Raw genomic sequence first — 24,945 nt, forward strand, 5'->3', positions numbered from 1 at the left:
TTTATGTTCAAATTCTAAGTGTGAGAATACAGTAGGCATTTACTAGCCACTAGGTTATCCTAATTAATATTCCCCAATGTCATTGCTTAGGTTCATGCACCGGGTTCTCTTGCAAACTCATGACTTATCTATGTGCATGCATGATTTTTTGATAATAACTAAATTGCCCTTGCTCTCAATATTCCATTCATAATCAAAGATTAGGGTTCTTTAGTTTACATAATATATTTTATTTTTTATTTTATTTTAATGATGTCATAGTTTTAATAAACATCCTTGCTCCTTTAATAAAATATTGATTTTATCTTACTTAAATTTCAACAAAAATAATGATCATAATATTTATTATAACTTTTTATATGCTCTTGGTTCCATTGATCGAAGTGATGCGGTATATTATGAAACTTGTAATTATAGAGGAGTATGATTAACTAAATATGTCGTTGTCTGATGAAAACGTAAATGCAATGCTTATTTAATGAATTTGTGATTTTGTTCTAGTTTTAGTAAATATAATATTCTTTGTCATACATTTTTTTCATCTTTAACTACATAGGTAGAAGACTTTAGGATATTATGAACCCTATATTTATGTGATTAATAACTAAAATTCAATTTTAGCTAGCAACTAATGAAACTAATAGTAAAATAAAATCATTTACATAGTAGTTATAAATATAGGTTCATTCATTTGTCTAGATATAATTAGTATCATTTCTTAGGGTATATATTGAAAATGATTAATAACAACTCTTTGCTACTAGAACAAAGGGACAAATTGATATCTAATACTAGGTTGTAGTTAAAAATTATGCCTTCCAAAGTTAATGATCTAGCCTCTATATAACTTTTACTCAACATAACAAGAGAGAGAGAGAGAGTAGTGCTTAGTGTGCTTAATTAGAACATATTTTGGTGATCCAAAAATAGAAAATCAGTTCTCAAATAGTTAAATCAATTGATATATTTATTTTTTTTATTTATAATACTCATCAAAATCTTTTAAGTATTATTTCGATAAATGCAAGTACATCCTTTTATTTCCACTGCCTACTTTACTACTTCCTTTCTACCTTGCTTTGTTATTTATTTCCCAAAAAACTTCCTACCTTTTTCGACAAACTCTTCTGCCCAAAAAAAAAGACCCCCCTTCTTATTTTCCTCTACCAAAAAAAAAAAAATTCTTTCTCATTTTTCTTCTTTGCTAGACCTCTCTTCATTATAAAAAATGAACAAAAGGTTAAAAAAATATAAATTTTCAATGGTTTCTGTTGGTTTTGTTGAATAGAGGGTCAAGTGGAAGGTTGATTTTGCTTCGAGATAATGCTAATTGATTGAGGAAAAGGATTTGATGAGGTGGAAAGAGGACTATGACCTAATTATAGATAGATTTACTTTTTAGATTATTTATGAGGCAATGCCTCTTACGTTTGTTTTATGCTAAGCGCATATATATCCATGGTTTGATTTATTAGTATATCCATCTTAAATAAGGTTATTTCAGTGGCTAAAGTGCTAGCATCATACTGAAATAGTAATTGTTTACATCATGAAAATACTAGTAAGCAAGTGACAATGCAATAGTCGAGATTCACAAGTTAGATCCTCCCATATTGGTGCCAGTAGAGGTGTTTTGATGCATTAACAAGTCATGCAAAATCAAATTTGTACAAGGTCTCTATACCAGCTCAAGTTTGTTTAGATACATTCATATAAAGTCTGTATAGAAAAATATGTTTTTGCCAAATGAGATAACTTCTTAATATATGTTCTTGTAATAAATTATTTAGTGATAGTTTCTCTCAACAACTTCCTTTTGTCGTGTTAAAAGAGAAATTAAACAATTGCTAAAAAAAATCAGAAGGATCTTTTCTTGTGATAGGATAATCAATAGTATATAACACTAAAAATTTATTTGAATATGGCATTAGTTTGACTAGGATATTTTTCTTTACTAAATGGAAATATAGTAATATTGATTATTTGTTTAATAATCTATTTGTGTAGTTTTGATGTGTGTTAAATAAAAGTATTTAATTTAGTATTTCCTTTTTTTTTAATAGCTAGAATTTCATGCATTCTTGAAATCTTATTTGGCCATGTTGGGATAAGCTTATTAACCTAGTGGTTCGAAGGGTGTAGTGGTCCATTAGCTTCTCCCTCATCTAGGCTCATGTTGCAATTGGTTCTCACCATGGTGGGCCTGATTGTTTTGTATGGTGGTATTGCACGCCAAAAGTATCTTCTCCTATGGTTATATGATGCTGGTTCCTCTTATAGCAAAATCTATATCAAAAAGTCTCAATTGCCAAATAGAAAAGGCCAAATATTACCAAAGACCAAAGAATATCAGGGATACATTGAAAACATTGCTAGAATAAGATCAAAGATTGATGCCTCGATACTTAACATCAGAGAGACATGATTCTTTTGATATATACCTTCTTTACAAGTTCATGATAACTTAATATCGGAGTAGGTGATGAGATTTTGCTTTTCTAGGTCAAGTTGACAGTGTTGGTAGAAGTTTAGTGCATAATAGTTTGAAAGATGACTTTACCATGGACAACATAGACTGAATTTGAAGATTCAACCATTTCTAATTTGTCCAGCATCAAGTAAGCTTTCTGATATTAATTTATCTCGACTTACCTTGGTTGGATCTCGGATGAGGGTTATATATAGCCAAAAATACTCAGCAGCATTAGTGTAGTTTGAAATCTGTATTCCACCACCAAATATCAAATTATCAAATAGTAATGATGCCAATATGTTGATGCGAGTGAAGGACCCATTAGTTGTATCATAAATTTGATATAAGAGAGGGTAAATGTCTAGAATGAGCACTTTTAAGAATAACACATGTGATGGAAGACCATCAAAGCATAAAAATATTGCAAGGTGCATTGAAAACTATGTTTGAGTAAACTTGAATGTCAATGGTGCAAAGATCTATTAGTGAGAAAGAACATAATTTAGATGGCCACCAAACATGCAACGTGACCGGATGGAAGGACACAACATAATTCTTGACTCACAAGTAACCAATGAACAAAAATTTTGAAGGTTATGTCAAGTAGTAGTGAAAATAGTAATTTCATGATCAGTTTAAAAGGAAGCTTTAGTAGCACAAATATATTTAAATTTTTTATGCAAAACCATTTCACTATATCCAATCAGATAAGGAAGACATGGCCAAGTTATCAAAAATGTGTTGGGAAATTTTGGATATATACAAAACTGTCATTTTGTGGCCTAATAATTTAAGAATGACTTTTCCTTTATTTTTTTGTGATAAGAGGTGCTCGAGAGACTATAATGTGAGCCCGAACTAGTAGAGGTTGAGATTCTTCAAGTGATGCCTTGTGAGAACAGAAGGTGCAAGGTCGAAGGTTCAGAATGAATTTGAAGGTGTGAGGACTTCAAGTTATCCCTAGCTTTAGATTATATTCTAGTTCTTAATTTTTCTTCTGTTTCTAGTTATTCTCTTCTAGTTCAAGTTTCCAGCTTATAGTTCTTGGTCGTATTCTCTTTTCCTATTTTACTTTGATCTTATGGAAGATCAGGTGCTCTATGGACTCCTTACCTACATACCTCTACTGTCAGTTCATTTTTTGGTAAAAAAACTATTATCATTAAAAGAAGTTCAAGTTTTGGTCAATATAGGTGCAAATGAATGATTTGGTCATTCTGATCGCCCAATTAACCATTGAAAGGATTTATGCATCTAGAAATGCCCTTATTATTTTAGAAGCCTTGAGGTTGCAAATAATTCAGGTCCTAGTCCACTTTTAGAGGGCCCTAGGAAGCTATAAATCCACCCCCCCCCCCCCCCCCCAACCCAAGTATACTCAAAATCAATTAATAAAAGTTATTTTTATTACATGTTTACTCATGTATTCACTTTAACTTATTTTGCATGGTGGGCATTGCACACTTTTGGTGGTTTTTGGAGCAAACCTTAATGGATTCTAAGGAATGACAACTATGAGTTGGTGGATTTTAGCAAGTTGCTACCACCCTTGAAAGAATCTTGGGCTCTGAGCATGGATGAAGACTTTGGTAATGAGGTTAAGCTACAAGTTACCCCACAACCACTCGTAGCTTTACCTCATTACCATAGATATCTTCTAGTTCTAGTTCCACTTCTAGTTTTCTTTCTTTTTCTAGTTTTCTTCAACAGGCTTCTAGTTCTCTTTCTTCTTTCTTCTAGTTTTTGTGTTAATTGATTCTAGTTAAATTTAATATTGGTTTCCAATTTTGACTTCTACTATGTCACAATAAGGCTTGCATTAGCACTTTTTCTTGTGTCAGGTAGGCCACAAGATGCATACTGGACCTTTGAATTTAGTCTTAAGGAATTGAACTTGCTTCCAACAAGAAAGGTGGTGTTAATTGAGATAGTCATCAACTTAGGTTAGCAAATCCTAGAAAGCTGCCAGTTTCGACTTTCTAAAGAAATTATCTATGATTAAGCACACAATTTTATTATAATGCTTATTGTATTTGTGGAGTGATTGATTAAAACCCCATTTGATTTTGATGAGCTCAAAGCATTTGAGTATATCTTGTGATTACTAATGAATTCAATTGAGTGTTTCAGTGAAAATCCTGTCCAAGTGTCTCTAGATTTGGTTCATAGTATTTTGGATAAGGTAAGAAGTCTGCTGAACCAAAGTCTGAGACTCGAGTCGACTCCCGAGTATCACGAGTCGACTCCAAGCGTATCAAGTTCACTGGCACGAGCTCGAGTCGACTCCAGATCAGTACGAGTCGACTCCGACTGAGAACAGACAGAAGGACAGAAAGCTTCAACTCAGAAACTGTCAACGAGTCGACTCCCGAAGTGCGCGAGTCGACTCCAATGTTCAACGAGTCGACTCTAGGGTAGTAAGAGTCGACTCCAAGAGAAACACAAAGAAAAGTCAGAGAGCAGTTTTCGGGTCTGAGATTCGAGTCGACTCCAGTGGAACGCGAGTCGACTCCGATGGTTGGCAGGTCGACTCCAAAGAAGGTAAGAGTCGACTCTCAGAGGAACACAAGGAAAAAGTCAGAGAACGATTTTCGGACTCTGAGATTCGAGTCGACTCCCGCAGTACGCGAGTCGACTCCGAGACTGAGCGACCATCAACAGACAGAAGACCATGTTACTGCCTCTGAGATTCGAGTCGACTCACAGATAGCTCGAGTCGACTCCGAGACAAGCTTCACGTCAAAAGGCAGAAGACCAACTTTCGGAAACTGAGAGCCGAGTCGACTCCAAGGAAGTTCGAGTCGACTCCAAGACTGGATGAGCCAAAAGACAGAGAATCGGGAGTTCGGGCTCTGAGATTCGAGTCGACTCCCAGGACAGTCGAGTCGACTCGAGTGGACAAAATTCAAAATTGGATCCACGGACTTCAGTGGATGAGCCGACTCCAAAATTGCCAGGTCAGCTCCAGAAGTTGGCGAGTCGACTCCAGGTCAAGACGAGTCGACTCCCAGTCAAGACGGCAACTTTAATTCAAATTTGGAACAGTTGCCGAGTCGACTCCGGAAAAGCGTGAGTCGACTCCTGCTACAGCCGAGTCGACTCCTGATCGCGCGAGTCGACTCCAACCCACCAACGGTCATATTGTCAGGCTGCGCAGAGTGTGCAGAACGGCCAGAAAAAGCAGAGTAACGGCTAGTTTCCATAGGGGTTGGCTTAAATAGCCACAGAGGACTGTAGCAAGGCAGAGAACAGATATTCCACTCCAAGCATTCAAGTTTTCAAGCTCTCCAAGTGCTCTTAAACGAAAAAGGAAAGATCTGCATTTACTGCTCCAACAACTTCTTCCCAACAATCAAAGCTTCCTCCTCCTGCATTCAAGTCGACCACTCTTTCAAGAGGAGACCGGAGTTCCAGAAGCCATACCTCTTCACCAGCTTAAAAGCGTTTGAGGGCTTCTAACTTCTTTACGATTATATTGTTTTAAATCTGCTTTTTGAGAAGCTATTTTCTGTTTTCTTCTATCTCTTGTATTTACTTGATTCAATCGGGGGATTGAATCAAGGGGTTTAAGGTTGGTTGGTGAGCCAAGTTAAAACCAACGTGTGTAAGGGTTTGATTGTGAGCCCGGGAAAACAATCGGGGTTGGTTCTAGTCGGTGAGCCTGGGAAAACCGACCGAGTTCGTTGTGAGCTCGTAAAACAACAAGTTTGGTTGTGAGCTTGCAAAACAACCGGCTGTAATCCAAGGGGGTTATAGTGAAATTCCCAAGTGAGACTTGGGGAGTGGACGTAGGAGCAAGGGTTAGCTCCGAACCACTATAAAACTTTGTGTTTGTAGTGCATTGTCTCTCATCTTCTTCTCCGCACATTACTCACAGCACTAGGCTTTAATTAAATAACTTGCTATAGTTTTTAATTAATCATCCACAAAGTTTTAATTAGCCAAATTATTTTAAAAACCCAATTCACCCCCCCCCCCCCCTCTTGGGTTGTCTATCTGGGCAACAAGTGGTATCAGAGCCAAAAACTCTTCCACTCAAGAGTTAAAAGATCAAAATGACAACCCCATTTGGATCTTCTCACATTGAGGGTCAGTCCACCCAAAGACCCCCTTTCTTCAATGGATCTGACTACTCATACTGGAATGCTAGGATGAGAATATTCATCCAAGCCCAAGACTATGAGATGTGGTCCATTGTAGTAAATGGGCCATACATCCCATCCATTTACGTAGATGGTGTTAAGGTACCTAAACTAGAAATGGACTGGGATGAACATGACATGAGGAAGGCACAATTAAACTCTAAAGCAATGAATGTCTTCTATTGTGCCTTAGACCGTAATGAATTCAATAGGATTTCAACTTGTAATTCAGCAAAAGAAATTTGGGACAGACTTGAAGTGACCCATGAGGGCACGAATCAAGTCAAGGAATCCAAAATAAACATCTTGGTTCATAAATATGAACTATTTAAAATGGATTCAAATGAAACAATCACATCCATGTTCACTAGGTTTACTGATATTGTCAATGGTCTAAAAAGCCTTGGCAAGAACTATACTAACAGTGAGCTTGTCAGGAAAATCCTTCGGTGTCTACCGAGGTCGTGGAAAGCTAAAGTGACAGCAATCCAAGAAGCCAAGGACTTGAACAAGCTACCACTTGAGGAGCTTCTTGGATCCCTCATGACGCACGAGCTCACCATGAAACAACACAACGAGGAAGAGTCCTCCCATAAGAAAAAGGTAATAGCCCTTAAATCTACATCTTCTAACAAGGACTTGTCTTGCAGCAGCAGCAGTGAAGAAGAAGAAGATGAGGAAGATGGTGGTGAGGCTCTTCTTGTGCGCAAGTTCAAGAAATTCATCAACCACAAGAAGTCTTATCATCAAAGGAGAGGCCCCTCAAATTCCTACCGCAAAGACAAAGGTAAGGAAAGGAAAAATGAGGGGATTGGTTGTTACGAGTGCAAGAAGCCGGGTCACATAAGAGCGGAGTGCCCCTTACTGAAGAAGGGGAGTAAGTACAAGAAGAAAAAGGCACTTGTCACTACCCTACCGGACTCCGACTCATCATCCTCCTCATCAGATGATGAACAAGAAGAGAAGGCCAATTTCTGTTTCATGGCCAACGAAAACGAGGTAACTTCCGACATGCATCCTGATTTTTCTTTTGATGAACTTTATGATGCATTTAATGAATTAATGGTAGAATATAAGGCTATAAATCTTAAGAATAAAGAACTGAAAATAACTAATCAATCATACCTACATAAATACGATAAATTAGTTAAGGATAAGGATTTAATCACCAAAGAAAATATAGAACTTAAAACAAGCAACCAACTTTTAACTCAAAAGACCAACACCTTAACTAAAGAAAATGAAAAACTAACTAAGGAATTTTCAGAACTTAAAAAATATAAACAAACCTTAGATAAGGATCTTACTAAAGAACTTAATGATCTAAAAGCCGAAAATCAGACACTAACTAAAGAACTTAACAAATACAAACCCTTAGTTGAAAGATTTACCTATAGTTCTGAAAAATTAAACATGATACTAAATAGTCAACGTGCAGTGTTTAATAAAGCCAGTTTAGGATATAAACCAAGAAATAAGCAAAAACTTCTTAGTAACTTCTTTGTTAAAGCTGGAAAAACAAAAACTAAGAAAATAACCTGCTTTTGTTGTGGTACAGTAGGCCATAAAGCAAATGTATGTAATTTTAGGAAAAGTAAAACTAAAAGAAAAATTAAAAGGGTATGGATTCCAAAAGGAACCAACTTGATTAACCATGAAGGACCCAAGAAAACTTGGGTACCTAAGATGACATGATTTGCTTGTGTAGGAGTGTCTTGCAGCCAAGGTCAACAAAAATTGCTGGTATTTGGATAGTGGCTGCTCAAGGCATATGACGGGTGATAAAGACCAATTTTTTACCCTTGAAGCTAAGAAGGGAGGTGCTGTGACGTTTGGAGACAACAACCAAGGTCACATCATTGGTATTGGTAAAGTTCAAATCACCCCTTCTACTTTTATAGATAATGTTAGATATGTTGATGGTCTTAAGCATAACTTGTTAAGCATCAGTCAATTATGTGATAAAGGATATGATGTTATGTTTAAACCATCACTATGTATTATAACAAATCCTAATGATAATAGCTTAGTTTTTAAAGGGATTAGACGTGAAAATGTATATGTTGTAGACCTAGAAGATCTTGCAAAACATAACCAATGTCTAGTTGTAAATGAAACTAAAGATAATGATGCTAGTTGGTTATGGCACCGTAAGTTAGGTCATGCAAGCATGGACACAATAACTAAATTAGTTAAAAGAGACTCCGTGATAGGTTTGCCAAAATTAAAATTTGAAAAGAACAAAATATGTGAAGCATGTCAATTTGGCAAACAATCTAGGAACTCTTTTAAATCCATAAAATGTGTCTCTACCTCTAGGCCTCTAGAATTATTACACATGGACCTATTTGGTCCAACTAGAATAACAAGCCTAGGTGGAAATAAATATGGTCTAGTCATAGTAGATGATTACTCTAGGTACACATGGGTCATGTTTCTAGCACATAAGGACCAAGCATTTTCAATGTTTAAAAAGTTCCATAAGGAAGTAACAAATGCTAGAGAGTCTTCAGTCATAGCCATTAGAAGTGACCATGGTACCGAATTCGAAAATCAATTATTTGATGAATTTTGTAGTAAAAAGGAGATAACCCATAATTTTTCTGCACCTAGGACACCACAACAAAATTGAGTTGTGGAAAGGAAGAATAGAACTCTAGAGGAAATGGCTAGAACGATGTTATGTGAAAGTAACCTCCCTAAGTACTTTTGGGAAGAAGCCATTAATACTTCTTGCCATATACTAAATAGAGTTTTATTAAGACCCATTATAAAGAAAACACCTTATGAACTGTGGAAAAACAGAAAACCAAAAGTTAACTATTTTCATGTTTTTGGAAGTAGGTGTTTTGTACATAATAATGGGAAAGATAATCTAGGGAAATTTGATCCTAAATCTGATGAAGGAATATTCCTAGGTTATTCTACAACTAGTAAAGCCTATAGAATCTTTAATAAAAGAACCCTAGTTATAGAAGAATCTATACATGTTGTTTTTGATGACTCTAGTGACATCTCATCTAGTAAGAAGGTTAATTTTGATGATGATATTGAAATACTTGAAGAAAAGATAGATGAGATGGGATTACAAGATGATAATCAAAAGTTGATTGAAGGAGAATCGTCAAACCAAGAGCCTATAGTGGATCATGGGCTAGCTAAAGCTTGGAGGTATGCTCACGGGCATCCTAAGGAACTAATTCTAGATGATCCATCACAACCGGTTAGGACTAGAGCATCCCTTAGGAATTTGAATAATCATCTAGCTTTTGTTTCACACTTTGAGCCCAAACATATAGAAGAAGCCGAAAATGATGTAAATTGGATAAATGCAATGCAAGAAGAACTAAATCAATTTACTAGAAACAAGGTTTGGGATCTAGTGGAGAGACCTTCTGAATATCCAATTATAGGTACTAAATGGATATATAAAAATAAGCTAGATGAAAATGGAATTGTTATAAGGAATAAGGCTAGACTAGTAGCAAAGGGTTATAATCAAGAAGAAGGCATAGATTTTGATGAAACCTTTGCTCCCGTAGCTAGACTTGAGGCAATTAGACTTCTATTAGCATATGCATGCTCTAAGGACTTCAAACTATATCAAATGGATGTAAAGAGTGCTTTTCTAAATGGGTTTATTAATGAGGAGGTGTATGTAGAACAACCTCCTGGTTTTGAAAAACATCAATACCCTAATCATGTGTATAAACTGAACAAAGCACTTTATGGACTAAAACAAGCACCTAGAGCATGGTATGAGAGACTTAGTAAATTCCTATTAGAACATGAATTCTCTAGGGAAAATGTAGATACAACATTATTTCTGAAAAAGAAAAATAAGGATATGTTATTAGTACAGATTTATGTTGATGATATCATTTTCGGTGCTACTAACAATCGCCTCTGCGAGGAATTTGCTGATTTGATGCAGAGTGAGTTTGAGATGAGCATGATGGGAGAGCTGAACTACTTCCTCGGGCTTCAAATCAAACAATCTGAAGGAGGCATCTTCATCAATCAAGCAAAATATATCAAGGAGATGCTCAAGAAGTTTGATATGGAGGGAAACAAGTCAATCAGCACCCCCATGAGCTCATCATGTAAGTTAGACCAAGATGAATCAGGTAAATCTGTAAATCAAAAACTTTATAGAGGTATGATAGGTTCTTTACTGTATCTTACTGCAAGTAGGCCTGATATTATGTTTAGTGTGTGCATGTGTGCTAGATATCAGGCTAATCCTAAAGAATCACACCTAGCTGCAGTTAAGAGAATCTTTAAATACTTAATTGGAACTAAGAACATAGGGCTGTGGTACTCTAAAGAATCTAGCCTAAACTTAATAGGGTACACAGATTCAGACTTCGCTGGATGTAAGCTTGATAGAAAAAGTACCAGCGGGTCCTGTCAATTTCTAGGAAAAAACCTAATCTCATGGTTTAGCAAGAAACAAAACTCGGTTGCATTATCCACTGCAGAAGCTGAATATGTTGCAGCCGGGAGTTGTTGTGCTCAAATCTTATGGATTAAACAACAATTAGAAGATTATGGCATTAAACAAGATAAAATCTCCATTAATTGTGATAACACAAGTGCCATAAATCTCACTAAAAATCCAATTCAACACTCAAGAACTAAACACATTGAGATAAGACATCACTTCATAAGAGATCATGTATTGAATGGTGATGTGTCACTCCAATTTGTGTGTACTGATAATCAATTAGCAGACATTTTTACAAAACCCCTAAGTGAAGAGAGGTTTAGTGTGCTTAGAAGGGGATTAGGAGTGATTGATCCATCCTAGTGGGGTTTTTCACTAGATTAATTGATTTTGATGATTAGAATGAGGTTAAAATAGAGTTTCTATGCAGTGATCATCAAATCAGTCCTTAATTAGGTGATTTTCCCTCATTTGGCACGATTATGGCATGGTTTTTAGGTGCGTGCCAAGGTTAGAGACGACTCGAGTAAGTTTCAGAGCCGGCTCCTAAGGGGGAGTCGACTCGCGCATTTGCGGGAGTCGACTCGCAAAGTTGGCAGCTGAGGGGGAGTCGACTCGCACACTGTCGGGAGTCGACTCGCGCATATTCTGGAGTCGACTCGAGGTCGAGTCGACTCGCGACTCAGGGGAGTCGACTCGCAGTCGGGATCCGACTTTTTAACCCTAGGTTTGTCGTTTCGCAAACACTTTTCCTCAAACCGCCACTGTTCACAAAGCCCTAGAGCCGACTCCTAGGTCATCCCCGATCGTCTCCAAGCCCTTTTCCCGTCGATTTTTCGCCGGACATTGAGTTTCCGTCCGTTCCTAAGTCATTTCCGGTCCGTCCCGAGCTTCCTCTGTCGGTCCTTCACCGTCCTCTAGGTATTTTTCTTCCCGTTTAGGTCAAGATGCCTCGTAAGACCGTCGTTAGGAAGAGGTCCCGTCCCGAGGCCGGTCCCGAGCGGCGCTCCAAGGCGCGGCACGATCCCGCGAGGCAACCACCTCCGGATCGTTCCCCGCCTAGGGTGGTTCTCGTTAGGCCGTTGGCCGGGAAGGCCGTCACCTCCGGGAGGTTTGTCGATTTCGACTATCTCTCCCGGGAGGGGTTCACCATAGGCGATAGGCTTAGAGCCCAGGGCCTAGAGTACTTCCTCACCTTGGACCTTCCCACCTATCCTGGCCTAGTTCAAGAGTTTTACAGTACCGTCCATCGGGGAGATGGAGGTATCGAGGGCACGGTAGTAGGTGTCCCGTTGCGTGTCACAGAGGACCTCATTGCCCATATCCTTCACCTTCCATTAGTAGGGGTGGCTCCCGCACACCCTGAGGATAGAGTTGCGGCCCTTACGGTCGTCTTAGGGCATCCACCTCAGTCCCCCCTAGATGAGGTATCTGCTAGCTCACTTCCTATTGAAGTGAGAATCCTTTTGAGCACTCTGTCCAGGTCCATCTTCCCTAAGACAGGGAGATTTGATTTTGTGAATGAGAGGGACTTAGCTATTATGTCTTATATCCTTCAGGACACCCCGATCAACTTTCCAAAGCTCATTTATAGGTATATGTGTGAGCCCCTAGATAGACCTAGGCTCTCACTCCCATACGGGATGTTATTCACTCTTCTTTTTAGGCAGTACGAGATTCCCATTCCTGAGAGGGAACCCTCTCGTGCCTTGCGATGGACTGATCGCTTATGTACGGGGACTATGCACAGGATGGGATTTCGGAAGAGAGAAGGGATCTGGGTTAGGAAGTCCACTCTCACTGCTCAGACCACCAGACCATCACCCAGTCCTGAGCCAGATTCAGACTACCCAGACCTTCCAGACCATCCAGACCTCCCATCCACTCCTCCTGCTCCTACCACCTCTGCCGGACCTTCCTCCTCAGTTCCACCATCTATGGAGGTCCGTATTGATACAGAGCAGCTCCGGGAGCTGCGGCAGGAGATCGTCCGAGATCTGAGGGATGAGCTGCTTCGGGAGCTCCGAGGTGCGGTGCCTGCCCCCACTCCTGCACCCGTATCTTCTCAGTTGGTCCCTTCCTTGACAGCCGTGACTGACATGACGGCTCATGTACGGGAAGAGATCTACAATGTCCGGAGTTTGGTCCAGGCCCAGTTCCACAGCATGAGTGAGGTCACGAGCTCCACTCGACAGATGCGAGAGGAGATAGGTCGTGACATGCACACCACCACCGAGGGGGCCGAGCGCTTGGCGAATGTACTCATCGACAAGCTGGACGCACTTCAGACATCGGTGACTGGGCTTCAGGCGTCGGTGACAGAGCTCTCCACTACACATAGCAGAGCCACCACGTCTATTATCACGCAGCTCGGACATGTGACAGATGCAGTCACCCTCCTCATGGAGCAGAGCCGATTGAGAGGAGGAGCACCATCCTCGAGAGGAGGTGCCACATCCTCCAGAGGAGGAGATGCATCCTCGAGAGGGGGAGCTTCATCCTCGAGGAGGACATAGATGTGTTTGAGTTGTGTTTTGTCTTGCTTTGCTTTACTTATTGTATTCTCACATGTATTCACATTCATATCAATACAATGAGTAGACATTTTATCTTCAATTATGTGCTTTGCTTTATGATTGATTGTGTGTGATTACCTCCTTTTTGGTATGATGACAAAAAGGGGGAGAAATATGTATAAAATGTGTAAAAGGGGTGAAATATAAAAAAATATGTAAAAGAAATCAATGGAAATAAATAAAAAGATAAACTCTTAAAAACACACTCAAATTTGTTCTAAGTGGATTCGGTACCTCGAGGCTCATTATCTCTCTTTTGGGGCTCCTAATGGAGTAATCTCCAGAATCTATTCAAGGGATATTCGGAGATTAGCTGAATCCTACTCAAGAACAAATTGACAGATTTTTCCTCTAAAAAGATAAAATTCAGTTCAAAAACTTCAAAGCATTAAAAGGAAATTCAGAGAATCAAAACATAGTTGAATGCATATGTTGAGGGGGAGAATCTGAATCTTAATCAAGCTAAATCATTAATGACATATAAGCCAAACAATTGATTGCATAATATGAAGGCTTATATAATTCCAAATGAAAGGGGGAGCTTTAACTCCGAAATTTAATGTTTCACTCCTTTCAAACTTGGATAAATTAAATTATCAGACATTTGAATTCATTTATGGATTTTACTTCATTGTTTTATGAGCAATTCATTTTACATATACTCAAAGTTTTGTCATCATCAAAAAGGGGGAGATTATGGAGTGATTGATTAAAACCCCATTTGATTTTGATGAGCTCAAAGCATTTGAGTATATCTTGTGATTACTAATGAATTCAATTGAGTGTTTCAGTGAAAATCCTGTCCAAGTGTCTCTAGATTTGGTTCATAGTATTTTGGATAAGGTAAGAAGTCTGCTGAACCAAAGTCTGAGACTCGAGTTGACTCCCGAGTATCACGAGTCGACTCCAAGCGTATCAAGTTCACTGGCACGAGCTCGAGTCGACTCCAGATCAATACGAGTCGACTCCGACTGAGAACAGACAGAAGGACAGAAAGCTTCAACTCAGAAACTGTCAACGAGTCGACTCCCGAAGTGCGCGAGTCGACTCCAATGTTCAACGAGTCGACTCCAGGGTAGTAAGAGTCGACTCCAAGAGAAACACAAAGAAAAGTCAGAGAGCAGTTTTCGGGTCTGAGATTCGAGTCGACTCCAGTGGAACGCGAGTCGATGGTTGGCAGGTCGACTCCAAAGAAGGTAAGAGTCGACTCTCAGAGGAACACAAGGAAAAAGTCAGAGAACGATTTTCGGACTCTGAGATTCGAGTCGACTCCCGCAGTACGCGAGTCGACTCCGAGACTGAGCGACCATCAACAGACAGAAGACCATGTTACTGCCTCTGAGATTCGAGTCGACTCACAGACAGCTCGAGTCGACTCCGAGACAAGCTTCACGTCAAAAGGCAGAAGACCAACTTTCGGAAACTGAGAGCCGAGTCGACTCCAAGGAAGTTCAAGTCGACTCCAAGACTGGATGAGCCAAAAGACAGAGAATCGGGAGTTCGGGCTCTGAGATTCGAGTCGACTCCCAGGACAGTCGAGTCGACTCGAGTGGACAAAATTCAAAATTGGATCCACGGACTTCAGTGGATGAGCCGACTCCAAAATTGCCAGGTCAGCTCCAGAAGTTGGCGAGTCGACTCTAGGTCAAGACGAGTCGACTCCCAGTCAAGACGGCAACTTTAATTCAAATTTGGAACAGTTGCCGAGTCGACTCCGGAAAAGCGTGAGTCGACTCCTGCTACAGCCGAGTCGACTCCTGATCGCGCGAGTCGACTCCAACCCACCAACGGTCATATTGTCAGGCTGCGCAGAGTGTGCAGAACGGCCAGAAAAAGCAGAGTAACGGCTAGTTTCCGTGGGGGTTGGCTTAAATAGCCACAGAGGACTGTAGCAAGGCAGAGAACAGATATTCCACTCCAAGCATTCAAGTTTTCAAGCTCTCCAAGTGCTCTTAAACGAAAAAGGGAAGATCTGCATTTACTGCTCCAACAACTTCTTCCCAACAATCAAAGCTTCCTCCTCCTGCATTCAAGTCGACCACTCTTTCAAGAGGAGACCGGAGTTCCAGAAGCCATACCTCTTCACCAGCTTAAAAGCGTTTGAGGGCTTCTAACTCCTTTATGATTATATTGTTTTAAATCTGCTTTTTGAGAAGCTATTTTCTGTTTTCTTCTATCTCTTGTATTTACTTGATTCAATCGGGGGATTGAATCAAGGGGTTTAAGGTTGGTTGGTGAGCCAAGTTAAAACCAACGTGTGTAAGGGTTTGATTGTGAGCCCGAAAAAACAATCGGGGTTGGTTCTAGTCGGTGAGACTGGAAAAACCGACCGAGTTCGTTGTGAGCTCGTAAAACAACAAGTTTGGTTGTGAGCTTGCAAAACAACCGGCTGTAATCCAAGGGGGTTATAGTGAAATTCCCAAGTGAGACTTGGGGAGTGGACGTAGGAGCAAGGGTTAGCTCCGAACCACTATAAAACTTTGTGTTTGTAGTGCATTGTCTCTCATCTTCTTCCCCGCACATTACTCACAGCACTAGGCTTTAATTAAATAACTTGCTATAGTTTTTAATTAATCATCCACAAAGTTTTAATTAGCCAAATTATTTTAAAAACCCAATTCACCCCCCCCCCCCCCCTCTTGGGTTGTCTATCTGGGCAACAGTATTCTTCTTTGCTAGGTTTGTGGTTCCTAGAAGGACTATGGTGGTTCAAACATGGAGAGTTCCCAAAATCAGACTCCTGGCCATCTTGTTATACTATGACTGTGGCTTGTAAAAAGATCGATAGCATTTTTATGAGCCAAGATATCCAGCATGGCAGTTTGTGTACTCTCCACAAACTAGGTTTTAAGCTATTCAACTTGAGTTTTTGCTCTATTCTTCATCCATTGTGGTCAAATTTGTGCTAGATTGTTATTGGATTTTTGCAGTTTTTAGTCACCAAAGTCTATGATTACTAAGCTAATTTGATAGTACAGAGTCTCTGGTTGAATCTGAATTGAGGTAAGGACGGCGCCACCAGAGTAGAAATAACAATGCTAGCTAGGACTACCATCAGTTTCTATTATTTTCAAGATCTAGTTTGGCTTTGACAGAAACAACTCTTTCTTTCTTCGAAACGACATAGGAATGGAAATTCTAAATCTTGGAGGACGCAAAGTATGAAAGAATGTCTAAGAGTCCAAACTTAAGTTGGAAAGAACTTGCTCTGATACCATTAAGTTAACACACATGGGGAGGTGCCGCCATGAGCTTCAGAGCAACATAATGGAAGTGGTAAAGGAATCTCAAATAAATATAATCTAGAAGCTAATTAATGAAAAATTAGAAGCTTAAAAGCAAATACTAGCAGGATGAGGGGCATCCGACCTGTCTCGTCCTGTTCCTATGTAAAAATGGAAATTGGATGTGTGTAGGACTCCCAAAACTTGTCCAAGTGGGAATGATGAAGAAATAGAAAAGAAGGAAAGAAAAAGAAGAAAAGTAAAAGAAAGGAAGGAAGGAACGAAGAAAAAAAGGAAAGAAAGAAAAAAAGAAGGGAGAAGAAAATGAAAGAGAGGAAGGAATGAAGGAAAGAAAGAAAAAGAAAAATGAAAGAAAGGAAAGGAGAAGAAAACGGAAGGAAGGAAGGAAAGAATGAAAAGAAAAGAATGAAAGGAAGGAAGAAGAAAAGAAGAAAAAAGGCAATATGAAAGAAAGGAAAGAAAAAAGAATAGGGAAAAAGAAAAACAAAGAAGGGGAAAAAGATGGAAGGTATCTACTGGGATGGGATGAGACAACTGCTGTGATAGGCCTGGATTGTAAGCTGTAAATAGGATCATAAACATATCATAAAAGAGTAGCATACCTGGATCCATTGAATAGTCTGATCACTCAAACTTATTTCTCCCTCTTGACCCCTATTAATCACACACCGTGATGGAGACTGGTTTCTATGTTTCTATTATAGGCAGAGGGTGAGACCCATGAGTTTATCCTTCCATCAAGGATAAGAAAGTTATAACTTCTCTGAAAGTGGTTACTGTAACCATCTAGTAACCACCCACGATTGGTCATGTGGGTCAAAATCCAACATTCTCCCACTTGGCCCATATGACCATAATTTGGTTAGAATGATATAAATATTAGGCGTGCATCATTCCAATCCACAGTCAGTTTGGTCATCATAATACTATAATTAAATAACTTACTAATGCGAGTTATGGCGGTTCCATATTCACAAAATGACATAGTTCCTTCCAAGTACCACAACACCAGCAAATTATTTAACCACAATCCATAAATGAGAAGAATCTATAATGGTCAAACATTATATCTTTGTCCGAGACAATTCCTGTGATCATACATTCAAACTCATACATGTACATATATTTGAAAAACAGAAAAATCAGAAACATGATTAATTATATCTAAGTGTCAAAGAAATAAACATAATACAATCCTCAACAAATATCAAGGGCTACAACAAAGACCCATTCTTTCAACATGCTCTTTAAATGCCTTCGGTTATAAACCTTTTGTCAAAGGATCTGCAATCATGAGCTCTATTGTCATATTTTCTATAGACACTTTGTTTCTGAACTTCCTCCTTGACAACAAAATATTTAAGCTTAATGTGCTTAGCACCATTAAATAATTGTCATTTTTGGAGAAATGGACGGCTGCAGTATTGTCACAAAAGATTCTCAGTGACCTGGTAATAGAGTCGACAATCCCAAGTCCCGAGATGAAGTTACGCAGCCACAAACTATGAACTGTGGCCTCAAAGCATGCCACAAATTCTGCTTCCATGGTGTATGAAGCAGTGCTTGTCTATTTGGCACTTTTCTATAAGATTGCTCCCCTAGCTAATAGAAACAAATAGCCAAACGTTGACTTTCTACTATCCACACATCCAGCAAAGTTCAAATCCTTATAGTCAATTACTTCAAGACTATCTGACTTTCTATATGTAAGTATATAATTTTTTGTTCCTTGCAAGTATCTCATTACCTTCTTTGCAGCTTTCCAGTGATCCATTCCTGGATTACTTTAGTATCTGCCTAGCATTCCAACTGCAAAACTGATGTTCCGTCTGGTACAGGTCTGAGCATACATCAAGCTACCAACTGCCGAAGCATAAGAAGTATTTTTCATCTGCTTACGTTCCAATTCATTCTGTGGGCATTGCATGAGACTAAATTTATTTTCTTTCTGAATTGGAGCAACACTAGCCAAACAGTTCTCCATACCAAATCTCTCTAGATCTCTGTCTATATATGCCTTTTGAGACAACCCTAACAATCCACATGATCGATCACGAAATATTTCAATGCCTATCACGTAGGTTGCTTCATTCATATCTTTCATTTCAAAGTTTTTTGAGAGAAAAACTTTAGTTTCATGCAATAGGCCAAGATCACTACTAACAAGCAATATGTCATCAACATATAGAACCAGAAAGATAAACTTGCTCCCACCAACCTTTAGGTATATACACCGATCAACAGTGTTTTCCTTAAAACCAAAGGAAGTAATGGTGTCATTGAACTTATGATACCATTATCGGAAAGCTTGTTTAAGACTATATATTGACTTCTTTAACTTGCAAACCATGTTTTCTTTTTTCTTTAATGGAAAACTTTTGGGTTGAGACATATAGACTTCTTCATCTAAACTCCCATTCGGAAAAGCAGTTTTTACGTCCATTTGGTGCAACTCTAAATCATAATATGCAACCAAAGCCATAATGATTCTAAATGAGCCCTTTTTAGATACATGAGAAAATGTCTCTTTATAATCAATGCCTCCTTTTTGAGTGAAACCTTTGGCCACCAGTTTGGCTTTATGTCGTTCAACATTGCCCTTTGAGTCGAGCTTGGTCTTAAAGACCCACTTACACCCAACTGTCTTACAATCTTCGGGCAATCAAGGACATCCCAGACTTTATTCTGATCCATTGATTTCAACTCATCTTTCATGGCATCAATCCATTTAGTAGAATTAACACTTTCTATGGCTTGTTTGAAAGAAACCGGATCTTTTCTTGTCCCTATATCAAAATCAAATTCTTGTAGATAAACCATATAATCATTTGGAATAGCAGATCTTCTTTCTCTTTGAGGTCTCCTTAATGTCATCCCTTGTGATTCTTCTACAACTTGTTCAGTGGTGATAACTACATCATGGAGTGTTCGGTCATTAATTTGCTATTCAATGTTGTCAAGCTGTATGACAACTGTAGGAACAATAATTTAATTAGAAGTCATGGGTAAAGGGACTTGCACCCTAACTTCTTGAATTTTCACATTTCGTGGTTTATCACTTCCACTAGTTTCACCATTCTCAATAAATCTGACATTGTCAGTCTCTATAATTCTCGTACTATAGTTAGGATAGTAAATCCTATACCCTTTGGATTTTTTGAGATAACCAATAAAGTATTCACTAATTGTTCTAAAATCTAATTTCTTTTCACGTGGATTATAAGTTCTGGCCTCCACTAGACAACCCCAAACATGCAGGTGTCTTAAACTTGATTTTCTTCTTGTCCATAACTCAAAAAGAGTCTTTGGAACTGCCTTACTAGGAACTCAGTTTAATATGTATACAGCAATGTTAAGAGCTTCTATCTACAACGATATCAGACCTGACAATTTTCATCTTTCTATCTGTTAAATGCACATTTGTGCAAATTTTAGCACTCTTTTGGACCTAATTTTCTAAAGTTCTTCTGCATATAACTCTTAAAAAGATGTATTTCTTTATTTTGGTTTCCTTATTGTAAGTGAAGGTCCTTCCGAGCCAAACCTACCTAAAACCTAAGTCACTCCCTATCTTTCCACTGTATCATCACGATTCGTCCCTATTGTCATGAATAGAAGTTCATCTAAACCAATTGCAATCAGACATATTTCAGCCATGGATCCCTTCTCTTTACACCACTCTCACTTTGTCAAAAGAAAATGACCTTTTTAGCCTCCAATCCCATGAACAATAGCTGAAATTACTATTCATTCCTGAAGTTACTATTCTTTGCTGAAATCACTGTTCATATGAATAGTATTCCGTGAAGAAACTGTTCATATGAACAGTGTTCCGCGATGACACTGTTCATATGAACACTATCTAATTATCTCTCAACCTCAGTAATGTGTACCTCTAGGGCATCCACTGCCTGAGATTTTTCATGCAATAAATAGACAACCATAACGTAAAAAATCATCAATAAAGATGATAAAATACTTCTCTCTACCAAATGATGGAGAGTCAAAAGGCCCACAAATGTCTGTATGGATAATTTCAAGAAGTTTTTCGCTTCTTGTGTCAATTTTCTTTGTATATTTGGTTTGCTTTTTCTTAATGCAATCCACACACATACGAAGATTAGTAAAGTCTAAGTTTGACAAAATTCCATCCTTCACTAATCTCTCTAATCTTTCTTTGAATATATGACCCAATCTTTTATGCCACAAGTTAGAAGATCTTTCATTTATCAGGTTTCGTTTAATTCCAATATTACGATGCAAGGTCAAAAGAGTTTCAGCAAAATGGTTATCAAGATTTATTTTGTATAAGCCATCACATAAGACACAAGAACCAAGAAAAATATTATTTTTGAAAAGATGCAAACTTCTATTCCTAATTTTAAAAAAATATCCTTCAACATCAAGTTTAGAAATAGAAATTATTTTTTTAGAAATAGAAGGAACATAAAGAGTCTGAAGCAAATCTAAATGACAATTAGTGTTTAAGAACAAATTATAGGTTCCAATAGTTGTTACAGAAACTCTGACCCCATTTCCCAAAACTATAAAACTTTCATTTGGATTTTGTATCTAGGTTGTAAAGAATCCCTGCATTGTATTTGAAACATGAATATTAGAACCTGAGTCAAACCACCAAGTATTAGAAGAAGCTTCAGTAAGGTTGATTCAAAGCATACATAAGCCAAAAGCTCACTTTTCTTTTCAAACCATGCCTTGCGTTTATGGCACTCTTTCTGATAGTGTCCCAATTTCTTGCAAAAATGACATCTATCTTTATTTCATTTCTTCTTGTGAACCTCGGTATCATGATGAGGCTCTTTATCCTTAGATGATCCACTCTTCATGCCCTTTCTTAGTTTCTTTCACTTCTTCTTGGCTCCATCACTTACAAGGTTGACGGAATGATGTCCATGTTGCTTAAGTCTTGTCTTCTCTTGAACAAGCATACTGGTCAATTCATTCACATTCCACTTATCCTAATAGTGTTATAGTGAATTTGAAATGATCCAAATTGAGGAGGCAAGAAGTTCAAAATAAATTGAACTAAAAAAGATTCATTCAAATCCATCCCAAGAGCCTTCAGCTTAGCAGCTATATTTGTCATTTCAAGGATATGCTCATGCATCCTATGAGTATCATCAAATTTCATGGTGGTAAGCTTAGCCATTAATGTCTCAGCCAGAGACTTATCAGCAGATTGAAAACGTTCTTCCACAGTTTTCAATAATGTTTGAGCATTGTCACATTCAGAAAGCATTAACTTGATGTTGTTCGCTATACTCATCCGTATAAACATAATGCTCAGTCTGTTCAATCTTTTCCAAGACTTATAGAAAGCCTTTTCTTCCGCACTGCTTGTATCAGTAATATTAGCCGGTTTCTCAGTTTGGAGAACTAAATTAAGATCCAGAACACCAAGGTGAAACTGGACTTGTTCATTCCACTCTGAGAAATTAGTTCCATTAAAGATCGAAACAGATGAAGCTTACGAATAAAACGAAACAGGAATAGTTACTGCAATAAGAAAACTGACAATAAGAAAATGCTTACAACATTAATACTTTAAGTTAGCAATAATAATGAATAACATAAACAGTGTTACCATAATACACCTTTGGATAGTAATTATGAAATACTAAATTACTATTATGGTGATTCCCAATTTATCTAGAAATAATTAATGATATATCTCCAAAATTTATATAGGCATGTCACCTTTGAGCATCCAATACCTATTAAATCAAGGATATTCATTAATTATCCTAATTCAGCAAATCAATCATTCAAAAGTAGTGCACCTTTAGGCCAATCCATAATATCTCATGATTGAAAATTGTAAGTCATAATTTACAAAGTCACTATCTTAATACCTGGGATAAGAGTATTTGATGACTTGATGTCTATTAAACATTCTAGTTGGGTTACTTTGGCAACTACCAAACTATTTCATAATATAGACATCAAATTGGAATAATGGCATTGCACATAATTGACAATTCATAATATGACAAATTAAAAATAAAACTTGTATTTAATATTTTACTAATCCACACAATCAGTACATGTGTCATATCATACCATAAATTATACTAAAATATAAAATAAATGACGGAAAACTTTATCATAACACCCTACAAGGATCTCTGCATAAATAATATATTTCATAAGGACTAAATTAAAATATTTTTGATTCTTATAGCCCTAAAAGGATGCCAGCATAAATAAAATATTTTCAGGGACTTAACAAAAATATTTTCTTCTTCTAACAGCCTAGGAAGACCTCAGCATAAATAAAATATTTCACAGAGACTTAACAAAAATATTTTCTTCTTCCAATAGCCCTGGAAGGAACTCAGCATAAATAAAATGTTTTACAGGGACTTAACAGAAACATTTGTCTTCTTTTAACAGCCCTGGAAAGACATATGCATAAGTTAAATATGTAGCAGGGACTGAATGAAAATATTTTCTTCCTCTAACAGCCCTAGAAGGACTTATGAAGAAATAAAATATTTCAGAAAGACTTAACTAAAAATTTTTCTTTTATTGGCCAACCGAATTCGGGTTTCGGGTCGAAACCAAAAACACGAACCAGTTGTGCCCTTTTTTAATGTAGACGGGTTACCGAATCCGTGTTTCGGGTCGAAAACCCGAAACCTGTTATGCCATAAGTATTATTTTATTTTTTTAAATAGGAAGAGAAGACGGGTCGGGCCGACCCGTCTTCCTCCTTTTTTAGCGGCGGGCTAGGGTTCCGCTGAACCCAACCCGCTTGCCCACAACCGTCGGACGGTAAGCACGTCGCCTACCTCTAGACGACTCACCGCCCGATGGGGAGCCCACCGGTGGTCGCACGCCACCATGAGCAACGGCGGCGGGCTCGCTACAATGGCGGGCTAGGGTTCCGCCGAACCCAGCCCGTCGAACCTTAGGAGAGGGCGGTGATCATGACGCCTGCCGCCGGACGAAATGCCGCCCGACGGTGCCACCCGGACGGTCCTGCCGCCGGATGAAACGCCACCCGACGGCGTCACCCGGGCGGTCGCGCCACTCGCAGGAACTCCGATAAGTTTTTTTTTTATTCTATAAATGTGTGTGAGTGAGGCCATAGCCGAGAGTCGACGTCGGATCTGGCCTACTCTCTTGGCACCGTATGCCGGCGTCCGATATTGGGACTGTCTGATCGCCCTTGCTTCGGTCTGTTTCCAATGACAGCCGGCCAAGGCGACGATCTGATCGCCTCTACACCGGTCCAATCCCAATGACGGTCGACCAAGATGGCGACCAGCCAAGGCGACCATTGCCTTGTCCCTGCAGCCATGGATGACTCTCCATGGCTTGATGGACTGTCAAATAAGAGGCCTTCTACCATGATCTGGTTCTACCTTTTTACCGTGATCTGGTTCTAGAATGAACCAGGCTCTAATACCACATGTAAGCTGTAATTAGCATCATAAACATATCATAAAAGAGTAGCGTACCTGGATCCATTGAATAGTCTGATCGCTCAAACTTGTTTCTCCCTCTTGACCCCTGTTAATCACATACCGTGATGGAGACTAGTGTCTATGTTTCCATTATAGGCAGAGGGTGAGACCCATGAGTTTATCCTTCTATCAAGGATAAGAGAGTTATAACTTCTCTGAAAGTGGTTACCGTAACCATTTATAACCACCCACGATTGGTCATGTGGGTCAAAATCCAACATGGATAACAAGGTATCTTGTTCCATGAAGAAACTGGGATATCCCTGTTCTATGGTATTTAGAACCTTATTAAAGAAACTAAAAACTAAAATTAAGCTACATGATTAAATAAAAACAATAAAAAAGTGAGAAAGGATAAATAATAGCTTTAGCTCGCTAACAAAGGTTTTTGTCAACTCTTGAAATCCATCAAATCTTCAAGGCTTGTCACAACTCGTCGAAATTTACTAACTTGACATCGATGTTCACTACAGCCCACTAGGGCATACGGCAGAATCCATCAGAGCATACATAGAGTCCACGAAGAGAGAAGAGAAACTCAAATGCACTCAGGAGAAAAGCTACTTGATTCA

At 38.6% G+C, this 24,945-nt stretch overlaps 1 pseudogene; it reads right to left on the bottom strand.

Annotated features, from left to right (window-relative positions):
• Window positions 1–22,170, bottom strand: part of LOC103715075 — a 31,265-nt pseudogene extending 9,095 nt beyond the window's left edge.
• Window positions 22,171–24,945: the final 2,775 nt, after the last annotated feature.

This window comes from Phoenix dactylifera, chromosome 17 (genome assembly GCF_009389715.1).
Source record: "Phoenix dactylifera cultivar Barhee BC4 chromosome 17, palm_55x_up_171113_PBpolish2nd_filt_p, whole genome shotgun sequence".
In the NCBI taxonomy this organism is placed as follows: Eukaryota; Viridiplantae; Streptophyta; class Magnoliopsida; order Arecales; family Arecaceae; genus Phoenix; species Phoenix dactylifera.